Source organism: Aquarana catesbeiana, linkage group LG13 (genome assembly GCF_042186555.1).
Source record: "Aquarana catesbeiana isolate 2022-GZ linkage group LG13, ASM4218655v1, whole genome shotgun sequence".
Classification (NCBI taxonomy): Eukaryota; Metazoa; Chordata; class Amphibia; order Anura; family Ranidae; genus Aquarana; species Aquarana catesbeiana.
Window position 1 is genome coordinate 50,956,311 of NC_133336.1, and position 15,273 is coordinate 50,971,583.

Sequence of the window (15,273 nt, forward strand, 5' to 3'; positions counted from 1 at the left end):
TATGCGCATAGGATCCTTCTCTGAGTGCAAATACAGAAGCACCCCCATTTGGCCCCTGGCAGGGCCCAACCAGCAGTATCCCAGTAGTCTGTTCCATAACTTTCTCAGGCCTTACAGAAACTGGCATCAATAGCAGCTTCGTCCGGGCACCTGTTCATTTCCAGTAGATGCTCCTATTCTGTGGTTAGGGGAAATAAGCGTCCACACAATGAAAGTGTCAGGACCCAAGTCAAAAATCTGCAACCTCTGCCGTGTCTGGCGATGTCTCTTCTTGCTGAGCCACCTGTGATGGTCCCTGAGCTCCCTGTCTGATTGTTTGGATCTTCTTGCCTTGTCTCTTGTTTTTGGTCAACCTTGAACTCTTTGCTCCCATGAACTTCCTGATCTAAGCCATGTCTCTGCACTTCTCATTTGCCAGATTATTGTGCTCTCTTCAGCCAATATCTCACTCTTGTCACTCCTGCTGTCGTCCGAGATCACTTGTTACTGACCCTTGGCTTGTTCCTCGACTAAACTTCTGTTTAATCTCAACCTGCGACCATGTGTTACCGACCTTTGTTTTTACTGACTACACTTCTGCTTGATCCCTACCTGCTATATCTGCTACTGGACTCCGGATTTGCTCACCTTCTGGTGGGGTGATCCTAAGGACAGCAACCTAGTACTAACATGCAGCAAAACCCATCTCCACCATCAGGAGCTCTGGTGAACAGTGGTTAGTGCTTAGACACCGCGCCTTGGGTAAACCCACGTCATCCACCAGGGTGACCTGCTTCTGTACTTATCCAGCTGGTCAGTGAAAGCCTCTCTACTGCTATATCTACTAGTCACCAAGCCTGACCCCTGACCATAGCAGAAAGACTTTTAAGTTTTTAATAAAATGCAGTTGATATACATATATACATACACCCCAATGGTGATGGCTTCCTTAGTTGCAAACAGATAGAAACGGGAGAGATGAAAGCCAAGGAGCAGTCAATACCTTTAGGGGTTTGCCAGAGTCCTACATCCTATGTTAAAGGCATGAAGGTAGCCTCATCAGTCCTGCACCTCTTCTTCTTCGCTTTCCCCCTAAGGGGAAGCTCCTAGAAGCTTGAGCCTCAATGATTACATCTTTTCATGCTTTGGTCCTCACACAGCTTCCTATGACTAACTCCCCAGATGGACTCCTGACAAACTATATATGCAGGGACCTCTTACACAAGATGCCCTGGGCAGGGCTTGGTCTACCTTTGGTACACCCCACTCACTTCTCTGGGGGCCTCTAGCAGCTACATATGGTGGGGCAGTGGTCATCAACCCTGTTCTCAGGGCCCACTAACAGGCTCGGTTTTATGTATTATCTTGGGGAGATGCAGACTAGAATTCTGCAATCACTGAGCAGCAAATTATATCACCTGTGATGTATTTCAGTTATCTTGCAAACCTGGCCTGTTAGTGGGCCCTGAGGACAGGGTTGATGATCACTGCTGTAGGGAACTACACTGCCTAATCTCAGTACAGGGCTCCTGGCCTTAACATCTAGTGCCTATATTGCATCTGGAAATTATGTGGGAAACCCCAAACAGTGGCATGACAAGATCATCTAGAGCCCAGGGAGAACATGCCAAACTGCCCCCCATCCCGCCAAGAAGTATGAGCATTATTCGTCAACAAAATTCCCTACACAAAAACACTGAGCACTAATCTGCATACTTTCCCCCAAGCATAAATCTCCCCTCCTTCCAGTACAAATCCATCCCCCTGCTGAAATCCCCTCCCTCCGACAGCTCACACCTTTGCCCTCCATCCCCCAAATCCCCCCAGCTCAAGTGCCCCCCCCAGAAAAAAATTCACCCCTCTTAGCACAAATCCTCTACCCCTAAAATTTCCCCTCCTAGTACACATCTTCTCCCCTATCCGACTTCAAATCTTCCCCTCCCAGCACTAATTCTCCCAAAACCCCCCCACCTAGCACAAATCTTCTTCCCCCATCCCCCCTCCCAACACAAATCCCCATAGATCAGCACTCTTAGCACCCCCCTTCAGATTTCCCCTTCTAGAAGAATACTTACAACCTGCAGAACCTCAAATTCCCCTTTCCAACACAAATCCCCTCCCAATCTCCTTGTGGGGCTCCCAACCTCATATGATATCACAGTGCCCAGGACAGCCGCCCTTCATGCCCTCGCCTTGTCCCTGTCCAAATATAACCAATTTTCTGATAGGAGGACCTGCAGCAAGGTGAGAAGACAGAAGAACAGCATTGGTTTATATTTCCCATTTTTCGGCATGTAAGAGAACACCCACCAGTGGACAATTAAATTGCAAATAAACCCGCCACCATATCATCATGCCACCCATTTAAAGGGCACTCAACTAGTGTTTTGAGAAGCATATCTTTTTTTTTTTTTTACCCCTTTTCTCCTGAAAACTAGATGCTGATGTATATCTGGCATCAACATAGCAGAGAGTCGCATGCTTGCTGATCTGCTAAAGGTATTTAAGCCCATCAGATTTATGCATTTGGCAGCTAGCCTTCCAGCAGTGAAATGGATCAACTTTTTTCCTTAAGGTGACCAAACGAACATGATGGACAGAGAAGATTAGGTGAGCTGCTGGTACAGCAGATTTTTGATGACTTGCACATTTCTAGCCGCTAGCGTGGCACGTATGCAGAGCATTTGACGGAAAGTCCAACTATACAGCAGGGAGTCCAAAGGTACAAAGTATGTGCCCATCGCTCTGCACCAGTTTGGCCGGTAAGCTGCCATCCTCCTTGCTCTTTTGCTTTGGAAAGATTATATTCCTTACATTGCCACATAGAGAACAGACTGCCTGTCAGCCTGGGACAAATTAATTGTACCCTTTGTTGTCAGATTTACAGATGTCAAAATACTAACACCAGAGGACCTTTTAAACTGATTTCTAATAAAGACTTGTGCCATGTTCAGGGGAGGTGGTAAACTCCGGGCTCCCTCCATATTATTGCTTATTAGCGGTTTTCTTCCCATAATGAACATATTTTTATTTTATTTTAGTGGTTCATCCATTGTTAACCAGTTAAAGGGAAACTATAATCAAATGTCGTCAGATTTTCAGATCTGCAGACCGATCTGAAACCACTTGACAGCTAAGGAGCTAGCATTTCAGGAAAGACCAACAATGGCAGCCTCCACAAGCCCATAGGTTTCCATTATTTAACGCTGCTCTGAATTCATTACTAAATCATTACATATATTATTTTTAACATGCAAGCAGTGTACATACAGAAAATGATTTAATATGAGCGTCTTGCAATTTTCTATACAACAGTGCTCACACTAAAAGAGGGAGAAGCATCACAAGGAGCTAGTCAGCCAAGCTACAATGTTTACATGCTGAACATGCTGATAGAAGGAGAGAGCAGAGTGACAGAGAAGTGAGCTTATCTGTGTACTGCTTCTCTCTTCACTGTCCATTTACAGGCTGGGAGGAAAATAGACCCATATCTATACAGGGCTTTTTTTTGTAAACCTCTGAAATCGATATGAACAAAGCATATCCCTCTATAGTGTGTCACTTCTGACAAGTTTTTCTGACACCAAGAGAAAAAAGGTGACAAAGGAGGCATCACCAGCAAACAACCTGTGATTGACAGCCTCAGTTCTGTTCGTGTGTGCTGTGTGAAAGGGGGGGTGTCTCTTCCCTCCAATCAGCTCTCAGAGCTCTCTCCACTGAGATTTGCAGAGTGTAATTTCACCTCTCCACCCCCTTTTTCTGACAGCTCAGACAAGCTTTATAAATTCTGGACTTTGAACAGATGTAGAGATGAGAAGGCTGCAGTTAAACAGGTACAAATTATGTAGGAGGATTTGTTTCATCCCTGTGTATCACCTGAGGATAGTCAGTTCACTGGGTGTATGTAAGGCTTTACAGCCACTTTAATGCATTCCCTGCATTAACGTGGTTGTAAACCCCATTTATGAAATTTGACCTAAGCACATATATCTGTAGCGTTTACTTATCTCTCTCCAAAGCTCTAAAGCCCTGTACACACGGGCAGAATGCCGGGAGACATTTGCTAGTTCAAAAAAAAAAAAACGTCCGACATTCTGCTTGTGTGTATGTCTGTCTGTCTGGCTTCTTAGCCGGCTTCTGTCGGACGTGCATGCTTACGATCAGTGCTCTCAGCCAATGGCAGAAAGTGCTGATCAGAGTGTTCTGTCGGGGGGGGGGGCTCCCCCCCTGTCAGAACACAACAGCTCAGCAACGGAGATCGTAAGACTAACCTTGCATGGTTAGTACAGCGGCTCTGACCGCAGCTGACAAAAAAACTGTAGTGTGTGCCCAGCTTAAGTGTCGTTTCTCACTGGTGCTCCATTCCTCTGTTATCAGCACGAGTCCCTTCTGACAAGTTCTCCGAAACATGAGATAACATAGAGTTAGAGGGAGAAGAGCATGGAGCTTGTCTATTCAGAGTACAGCTCTGCATGTTCCTTCCTTCCTCTGCTTATGTTGGGGTTGTGTCCATTTCACCCAATCAGCTCACACACAGTATAAGCCCAGCATCCCCACCCACCACTATGTACTGCTGAAAGAGGAAGAGAGATTTTTAACATGATCTGCACTTTTCAAAGGGTGTAGAAAGGGGAAGACAGCAGATATACATACTGTATACGTATATCTGAAGACCCAGAGGACCCGAAAGGGAACAGACAGCAGAGAGAAGGAGAAGCCGTACCATCTGCAGAACTAGATATCTAGACAGGGGAAAGTTGATCAGGAACAAAGCCAATGTTATCACCAAGCTCAGGAGAAACATAGGAAAACCCTTAAAAATAATATGTAGGGAGATTTGTTTAATTTCTGTGTATCACCTGAGGCCAGTCATTTTACTGGGTATATAAAAAGGGTTTACATTCACTTTAATGTAAAAATGTCTCAGTAGCAGTATTGCCCCCTCACCCCCCCTTAATACACACCTAAGTCCTCACTCGATCCAGCACTGTACCCATCTGTTGTGGCTCTCTCCTTGCATTCCCAGGGCAGAAATGCAGCAGTGGGAGCCATTGGCTCCCGCTGCTGTCAATAAAATCCTGTGAACAAAAAGCAGGGGAGGTTGGGCCAAGCTGTGCTGTGTGTGTCCATGGATGCACACAGCCTTTCTTGGGGGCTTGCCTGCACATCTGCCCCATAACACACAGCTTGCTATGGTGACAGACACAGAAGAGCAGACAGCCTGGCAGGGGACTCCAGGAGAGAAGGTCTGGGCTGTTCTGTGCAATTCCATTGCAGAGAGCAGATAAGTATAACATGTTTGCAGTGGCAGCTAGCGCCCAATATTTTGGGGGGAGGGGCGGCAAACAAACCTGTCCTAAGACTCCCTGGCCAATTGGCCAAGCAGGAAGACATTCGCAAATATTATCTCGCTAATGTCACACAACTGGGTGGGCTTGGGGCACAGTGCTCTGCGCCCCAAGCCCAATCTTAGTTTAAGCCAATTAGAGCCTCAGGCTCTAATCATGTGCTTCAAAAAGAAAAAAAAACACATTAAAATCCATGCGTCCGGTGCCCTGCATGTAGATTGAGGGCTGGGTGCATGGATTAGGGGGTGGCGCCCCTGCGCCCTGTATGAACGGGCTGCCACTGCATGTTTGTTATTTTAAGAAAATAAAATGACTTTACAACTGCTTTAAAGCAATGCCCCGCATCTTAGTTATTATGGAATTCTAGGAAGAAGGAAAAACTTACCAATCTTATCCTTCTTTTTTTGTGCAATTTTCTTTGGCATTTATAAAAATAAATCGCATTCAATGAACAGAAACCTCGGACTGACTGAAATTCAGGATTTAATTTATACAACAAAACCCTCTGTCACATCAGTTCATAATTTACATCAACAATAGAAACCTATACAAGATGTACAGTAATTCAACCTATAAATTCTAATCTATCTAGAGAACAAAGAATGAAAAGCGGATGAATTGTGTGAAATCCAAATTACATTCAACTTATATTTATTTTTATATGATGCTTATCACATTCAGCATTAGAGTAATCCTTTTTTGTGACTTTTCACTATATATTGCTTTATCTGTTCAGATTTGTGAACCGTATCTGTACAGAAAATATCAGGATCAATAAGAAGTCTTGTTTTTTTTTAATGACGTAAAGAAAAAAGTTGAAGAAAAATGGACTACACAGGACCAAAAAGACTCCTTTTGTGAATTTGCACATGTAATTAGAGATTTAGTATTTATTTTAGAACATGGATTTGGATATACACTATATTGCCTGAAGTATTGGGACGCCTGCCTTTACACGCACATGAACTTTAATGGTATTCCAGTCTTAGTCCGTAGGGTTTAATATTGAGTTGGCCCATCCTTTGCAGCTATAACAGCTTCAACTCTTCTGGGAAGGCTGTCCACAAGGTTTAGGAGTGTGTCTATGGGAATGTTTGACCATTCTTCCAGAAGCGCGTTTGTGAGGTCAGGCACTGATGTTGGACGAGAAGGCCTGGCTCGCAGTCTCCGCTCTAATTGATCCCAAAGGTGTTCTATCGGGTTGAGGTCAGGACTCTGTGCAGGCCAGTCAAGTTCCTCCACCCCAAACTCACTCATACATGTCTTTATGGTGGAGGGGGGGTTATGGTGTGGGGTTGTTTTTCAGAGGTTGGGTTTGGCCCCTTAGTTCCAGTGAAGGGAACTCTTAAGGCATAGGCATACCAAGACATTTTGGACAATTTCATGCTCCCAACTTTTGTGGGAACAGTTTGGGGATGGCCCCTTCCTGTTCTAACATGACTGCACACCAGTGCACAAAGCAAGGACCATAAAGACATGAATGAGCAAGTTTGAGGTAGAGGAACTTAACTGGCCTGCACAGAGTCCTGACCTCAACCCAATAGAACACCTTTGGGATGAATTAGAGTGGAGACTGCGAGCCAGGCCTTCTCGTCCACATCAGCGCCTGACCTCACAAATGCGCTTGTGCTGGAAGAATGGCTAAACATTCCCATAGACACACTCCTAAACCTTGTGGACAGCCTTCCCAGAAGAGCTGAAGCTGTTATAGCTGCAAAGGGTGGGCCAACCCAATATTGAACCCTACAGACTAAGGCTCCATTCACACTAGTGCGTTTTTTGATGCATTTTGCATTTTGCATAAATGCGTGGGAATTTTTTAACATGGGTTCCTATGGAACATGTTCACATCAATGCCTTTTTGTACCTCTGCGTTTTTGGAAAGGGTCAGGGACTTTTTTTCATGCAAAATGCAGCGTTTTGCATGTAATAGAATTCAATGGACCAGCATTAAAAACGCAAGTGCAGCGTTTTTGCAGTGTTTTTGATGCGTTTTGCGTTTTTGGCGTTTTTGAGCAAAAACGCTGCTCAAAAACGTGGCAAGCATCACAAAAAAACACTGCAGAAACGCTCAAAAGCAACATGCATAGATGTGAATCGAGCCTTAGACTGGGATGCCATTAAATTTCATGTGCGTGTAAAGGTAGGTGTCCCAATACTTTTGGAAATATTGTGTAATGCCCTATACACACGACTGGTTTTGCCGTTGGAATAAACTCTGAGCCTGGTTTCACACATGTGCGGTGCGAATTGAAGCTCAGGTTTCACTGGGGAGATAAAAATCTCCTGTTCAACGGATTCATTGCGTTTTTGCTCAGGATTAGAGAGCAGGGAGAGGGGGAGGGAGGGGGGGGAGAGGGGGAGGTGTAGTGAGGAGAAGGAGAAAATCCTTGTTCAGAACGCAATGCATCTGCGAATCAGATGCGTTCCCATAGGAGATAATAGGCTTGTAGTTCGCACCGCAATGCCCAAAAAACGCACACGTTTTTTGTGCAATGCGCAGTGCGAATGCAACGCACATATGTGAACCAGATACATTCATATGAATGTATTTTAAAATGTCCTGTGAATTAGATGCGGTGTAAGCCGCATCTAATTCGCATAGGTGTGAACCCGGGCTGAAGGTTTTTACAACGGAGTTCCGATGGAATTTCGCTCAAGCTGTCTTGCATACACACAGTCACACCAAATTCCGACCGTCCAGAACGCGGTGACGTACAACACGTACGACGGGTCTAGAAAATGGAAGTTCAATAGCCAGTAGCCAATAGCTTCCGTCTCGTACTTGCTTTAGAGCATGCCTCGTTTTTGGTGCGTCGGAACAGCATCCAGACGAGCGTTTTTTCTGATAGTAATTTGTTCTGTTGGAAAAATATAGAACATGTTCTCTATCTAAGTCCGTCTGAATTTTCAATAGAAAAAGTCCGATGGGGCATACACATGGTCGGAACATACGATGAAAAGCTCCCATCGGACTCTTTCTGTCGGAAATTCCGCTCGTGTGTACACAGTATAAGGCCCTGTTTTCATGGGCCTAATATCTCAAGCAATGCAAGGGGAAGGACAAACAGGTGGTTGAGCCACAGTTTTACCCCTGCCTTAAATATAACATGCAGCCAGAGGGGGTCTTAGGGGCTGTACAGCTTGCAGAGCCTGCCTATGACATTCCCATTGCCGTACATCTGCGCATTGAAATGCTTTAGAAAAGGCAACTATATGCAGTAGTGCACTGGGGTTACTAACAACCCCCCCCCCTCCCCCCACGTCACGTATACAGACATGTGGTTAAAGAGGCAGGAAGCTTCAATTCTCATCTCTCGTATTTCTATACTCCATATGTGTGTCATGTGTGTATTGTAAATGTCGATACGACTGTACACAAGTTCATGAGGTTACCATGGTTATGGGACTCGTGGGAAAATATATATTCATTGCTTTTTTATTTGCTCTGCTTTATACATTCTAGTTTGTCAGCACTGAGAATAAAAAAAAAAGAAAATCAATGAATAAAAGGTAAAAGTGGATAGATTGTGCATAAGAGGACTGCTGGAAAGTGGAAGATTCAGGTTAACACGTTTAATTAAAGATTTCCAAACAAAGACAATGCAAGGTCTCGGCTTGTATTTGCAGATACGCTAATGATCAATGATAACCATCTGACCTCCTTCAGGGCTTTCATTCCCAGAATGAACACCTTGCTTTGTTTTAGAAAGTGGCAAAATGAGAATGTTACCCGGCGGTACGGCGGTACACCGAACTAACCATTAACGTGGAATTAAAGTTAAATTAACCTTTGGTTTAAAAAAAAAAAAAAAATTCAAATATGTATTCTTAATTTAAACAAATGTTCCTTCTATTGCTTTTAGCCTCCTCCAAATCTTAAAAAAAAAAATTTTTTTTTTTGTTTTTATTTTTGTTTTTTGCTGCTGTAATCTGACTTTCTGTTAGAGGGTGGCTATGTTCATTCTGCATGATCCCATTATTTGTAGAAATGAACCTCTCTTGCTCACTCCTGAGCTGGACTATGGATTATGGGATTTTTATGCCCCGTACTCACGGTTGGATTTTCTGACGGAAAATGTGTGATAGGACCTTGTTGTCGGAAATTCCGACCGTGTGTAGGCTCCATCACACATTTTAAATCTGAATTTCCGACACACAAAGTTTGAGAGCAGGATATAAAATTTTCCGACAACAAAATCCGTTGTCGGAATTTCCGATCGTGTGTACACAAATCCGACGCACAAAGTGCCACGCATGCTCAGAATAAATTAAGAGACGAAAGCTATTGGCTACTGCCCCGTTTATAGTCCCGACGTACGTGTTTTACGTCACCGCGTTCAGAATGATCGGATTTTCACAACTTTGTGTGACTGTGTGTATGCAAGACAAGTTTGAGCCAACATCTGTCGGAAAAAATCCTAGGATTTTGTTGTCGGAATGTCCGATCAATGTCCGACCGTGTGTACGGGGCATTAGTGTGCATAGAGCAGTGTAAATGACTGCAATTAACATGCAATGCTCATTCCAAGCAAAGGAAAATGAGAGGTTATGGAGCTCATGAAGGACATTACAAGGAGGCAGAAAAACACAGTAAAAAAACATTTGATGGAACATAGTTTACAGAACCATTAAATAGTGGATTTTTATTGGTTCTTTTTGAGAATTAAGTTATTGTTTAATGCCACTTTAACTGTTACCCAGAACAGTTATATTCAAGGCATTCTGTGAATGATAACTGGCATAGTTGCTTGTGCATTCAACCAAAATGTCAAGCCATCAAATGGCAGGTGTCATACCTGATCATACGTGCATTGCCACTGCAGCTGCATGTAGGCGGGTGTAGAACGGCCTCCCTGCAAAGGCGGCGCTGTGACAGAGGGAAGAGGACAAAAGGAACTCTTGTTCTTCTGAGGCTTCCATAGGTGTCATCAGGAGAGTAGCTGCTTGATTGGACGCTGCTGTCCTGGATGATCTTGGCAACCATCTTTAGTGTGGGCAGTGCTATCAGGGACGTGCAGTCAGGGGAGGCAGGTGAGGCAGAGCACTGAGCTCAATGGACAGCTAGGAGTCTTGGACCAATGGTAAAGTACCATTGGCCCCAGCTGTCCAATAAAAATGCTGCAGTGGAGGCTCTCCTCTCACTGCAGTGTCATAGAAGAGGGCATGTGTCTAAAAGACACATACTCCCTTCCAGCCCAGGCCTCTTAACTCAAAGGAAAAACATGGGTTTATGGGTTTAACATTAAGCCCCCGTTCACACCTATGCGAATTAGATGCGGCTTACACCGCATCCAATTCCGGGACATTTTAAAATACATTCATTTGAATGTATCCGGTTCACGTACGTGCGTTGCATTCGCACTGCGCATTGCACAAAAAACGTGTGCGTTTTTTGGGCATTGCAGTGGGAACTACAAGCCTATTATCTCCTATGGGAACGCATCTAATTCGCAGATGCATTGCGTTCTGAACAAGGATTTTCTCCTTCTCCTCACTAAATATTCCATAGTTTGTAGACGCTATAACTTTTGCACATTCCAATCAATATACGCTTATTGAATTTTTTTTTTACTAAAAATATGTAGCAGAATACATATTGGCCTAAATTGATGCAATTTAATTTTCTTTACATTTTCGTATTAGATGTTTTATAACAGAAAGTGAAAAAATAATGTTTTATTTTTCAAAATGGTCTTTTTTTGTTTATAGCGCAAAAGACTAAAACTGCAATGATGATCAAATACCACTAAAAGAAAGCTCTATTTGTGGGAAAAAAAGGACAAAAACTTTATTTGGGTACAGTGTCGCACGACCTCGCAATTGTTAGTTAAAGTAACGCAGTGCTGTATTGCAAAAAATGGCCTGGTCATGAAGGGGGGTAAACCTTCCGAAGGTCAGGTGGTTAAAGGCTCAATAAGGTGTTTGTTTTTCTTATAAAAATTTATAAATTTTATTAAAGATACAGTAAAATTGGGTACACAGAACAATATTTAAAATTTCATATAGTAAGGCCTCTTTCACATGGACGATCCGTATGTCCGTTTTTCATCCTTCCGTTTTCGGATGAAAAACGGACATACATTCATCCCTATGGAGCGTCGGATGTCAGCGGTGACATGTCCGCTGACATCCGACCCCGCTCCGATCCGAAAAGTGTAACGGAGGAAAAACCTACTTTTCCATCCGTTTTCGGATCTGATCGGGTGACGACGGACACTACGGTCCGTCGTCATCCGATCCCCCCATAGGGGAGAGCGGCGCTCTGACAGGTCCGCCGCTGCACAGCGTGCAGCGATGCACCTGTCATCTTCCTGCTCAGCGGGGATCGGCGGAGCGATCCCCGCTGAGCCAGCGGATGTTCACGGGGCGGATCATCACTGATCCGCCCCGTGGGAAAGAGGCCTAAAGCGAACACAGAATCATATACTATATATAGACTAATGTTTATGCAGAGATCGCATATTGGGGGTTATTTATGAAAGGCAAATTCACTTTGCACCACAAGTGCAAACTACAAGTGCAAAGTGCACTTGAAATTGCACTGCAATTTAAGTGCACTATGCACTTGTAGTTTGCACCTGTGGTGCAAAGTGGATTTGCCTTTCGTAAAAAACCCCCATTGTGTCCATTGTGTTCACTTTACTATAAGGAATTTTAAATATTGTTCTGTGTACCCAATTATCTTTAATACAATTTATACATATTTATAAGAAAAACAAATACCTTTTTGAGCCTTTAAAGTCCCAGCCCATGGGGGAATTATAATTCTTGGTAAAGATTGCAATATAGGGATGTGGCCAACATAACAAGAAAACCTCTAAACCATGTTATAGGTCAGGAATAGGAACCCATTGGTTGGAGACAGCGTGTCTATCACAGGGAAAGGTTCCAGGGAAGGAGGGACAGAGTAGGGTCTGCATGCCTGTGACTCCAGCAGGAGCTCTCCCCATCTTCAGGTGCTTTGTTGCCAGTCCGCCTTCCAGCCAGGGGCGGATCTAGGGGGGGGGCAACAGGGCAATTGCCCCCCCCCCCCGAAATAATAGCACTGATAATATGTAATTGTAACAGTCACTCATTTGCTTGCCGCTGCCTCTGCCTGACTCTGAGTCTCTCTCTCACATCAGCCGATCAGCGTCTAATGTTATGTTACGGTCACTGAGCCTGACAAGGATACCAGGAGGAGCCGGAGGAGGTGGGTGGAGCCTCTTCCCTGCACTTGTTGCTAGACGCCAGGCAGGCCCAGGCGTTAGCAACGAGTGACGTCAGTGAGTCACGTCGGACTCGAGTCTCAGAGCCGACGTGACACACTGACAGTGAGAGAAGCTGCTGGAGCCTCAAATATGGCCCAGTTGTACTTTAGTCTTTCAGCTTGAAAGTTTATTCTGTTCACCACTGACCACTGAGGGAACACAGTAATTGCACTAACATCATGTCCAGTCCAGCAGGCCAGCCAGCGCCCACACAGTCAGTGGCGGCAGAGCGCCAGCATTCTTCTTTTTTTGTGTTCATGGACTTTACTACATTAATTGGTCTCCATGTCCATTCTCCTCACTCTGGGTACCAACCATTTTGCCCTGCCTACGTGGAGATTAATCCAAGGCTAAGATAGCAACCTCCTTGGCTGTAAGGCCCCTTTCATGCAGGCTTTCCGATCAGGTCCGCCTGTCAATTTTTCAGGCCCACGAGGTACTTTTTACAATATTTTAGCCCATATACTTAGGGCACAGAAAAGACCACACTAGGTATAATTTACTTTCTTTTTAGCCCATATACCCAGCTCAGGTAAGACCCCCAGTAGATACTTTTTCATTCTTTTTAGACTATATACTTGGGGACCAGACAAGACCACCACTCGATCCTTTTTACACTCTTTGTAGCCCATACACTCAGGGTCCAGGCAAGACCCCTTCCTTTTACACTCTTTTAGCTCATATTCTCAAGGCTTATGCAAGACCCTCATTACACTCTTTTTAGCCCATAGACTTAGGCCCCAGGCAGGGCCCCTACTGGGTACTTTTTACACTCTTTTAGCCCATATACTCAGTGCACAGACAAGATCCCCACTAGCTACTTTTTACAATCTTTTTAGCCCATATACTCAGGGCACAGACAAGACACCCACAAATACTTTTACACTCTTTTTAGCCCATATACTTAGGGCCCAGACAAGACCCCCACTAGGTACTTTTTACACTATTTGTAGCCCATATACTTGGCTCAGGTAAGACATCCACTAGATACTTTTACATTCTTTTTAGCCTATATACTTGGGGGGCCAGAAAAGACCACCACTAGGTACTTTTTACACTCTTTTTACCCCATAAACTCAGGGTCCAGGTAAGACCCCCACTAAGTACCTTTTACACTCTTTTAGCCCATATTCTCAAGGCCCAGGCAAGACTCTCATTAGATGTTTTTATGCTGTTTTTAGCCCATCTACTTGGGGCCCAGACAGGACTCCAACTAGACACTTTTTATACTCTTTTTAGCCCATGTACTTAGGGTCCAGGCAAGACCCCTACTAGGTACCTATTGCACGATTTTAAAAAGACGCTTCAGCCAGCTTCCAAAAAATGAAAACTCAGCAGCCAAAAAAACTGTGAAGTTTTGCTATAACTACACTTACTCAATGGTCTGTGGGGAATTTCTCTGTTCCTCTGCAGGTTAGTCCCTCACTGTTCATAGGTGCAACAACCATAACTTATAGTTATAAAATATATGCACTATGATTTTTAGTTCTGACACTAGATCAGGGGTCTCAAACTGGCGGCCCTCCAGCTGTTGCGAAACTACAAGTCCCATCATGCCTCTGCCTGTGAGAGTCATGCTTATAACTGTCAGCCTTGCAATGCCTCATGGGACTTGTAGTTTCACAACAGCTGGAGGGCCGCCAGTTTGAGATCCCTGCACTAGATGGTGGTGCTGTGTTTAATGTATAATGTAATGTTCTTCCTAGTGGGTCTCATGGTTATGATGTAATTTCCTGTTTAACCCTGTTCCTGTTGTTCCCAATAAAACACCATCTGACTGGTAAGAGCCATATCTCTGCAAAAGTTTTCAACAATTATCTACAGTATGTCTACACAGTGATTTAGGCTGGGTTCACATCAGAAATGACTGCAGAAATCCACCTTGCGCTTGTTGTGTGTTTGTATGGTGATGCCCCTCTATATCTCTGCCCTGCAGTATGTTACAGAAAATTAATGAATTTTACTACCTTGAATTTATTACCTAATTTCCCTTCTGTATTAGTTTGTCTTAGCTTCTATGTATGCACATATTGGGCAACTATGGACAAAATACATTGGGGGACTTTTACAAATGCAGTTGTGCTTCTTCACAGTATGCAAGTGTATTCAAACTATTTGCGGTACATAATCTTCCTGTCGCAGCTAAGTGTGCCACTACCAATTTTGCCATTCTATGCTCTATCTAATTCACAAATGTTGGCTTGCTTTGACAAATTTTTTGCAAGTACTCTAAACTAGTTTGCATTAGAATTAGGACAATGATCTGTTATTACATTTTACAAGTCATGTGGATCACTACTTAAACAGACACAGAGGGCTGATTTTAGGCAAAGTCCAGCAAGCACGTATACCTAGGGCCCCTTGCATATGAGGCCGTCCAGATGCAGTGCATCCCTCCTGAAATTGTAGTGCACCTTGGACAGGTGCACCACCCAGCCTTGTTGCAGACAGCCTGCAAAGTCTAAGGCAAGCTGTGGCTGGATGGGGCTGAATACTGCACTGAGTGGTACTGGCGATTAGGGCCCTATGTGTTCAGGGACAAAGGTACAGAATGCAAAAGACCTGATATGAAAAAAGGACACATTTTTCAGAAGCAATAACTGCAATTTTAGTCGACAATCTTTACAGTGCAACCGCTCCAGGACCCGCGCAGTCTTGCTTCACAAAGTGCCCCTGCCAGGTCTTTAGCCAGT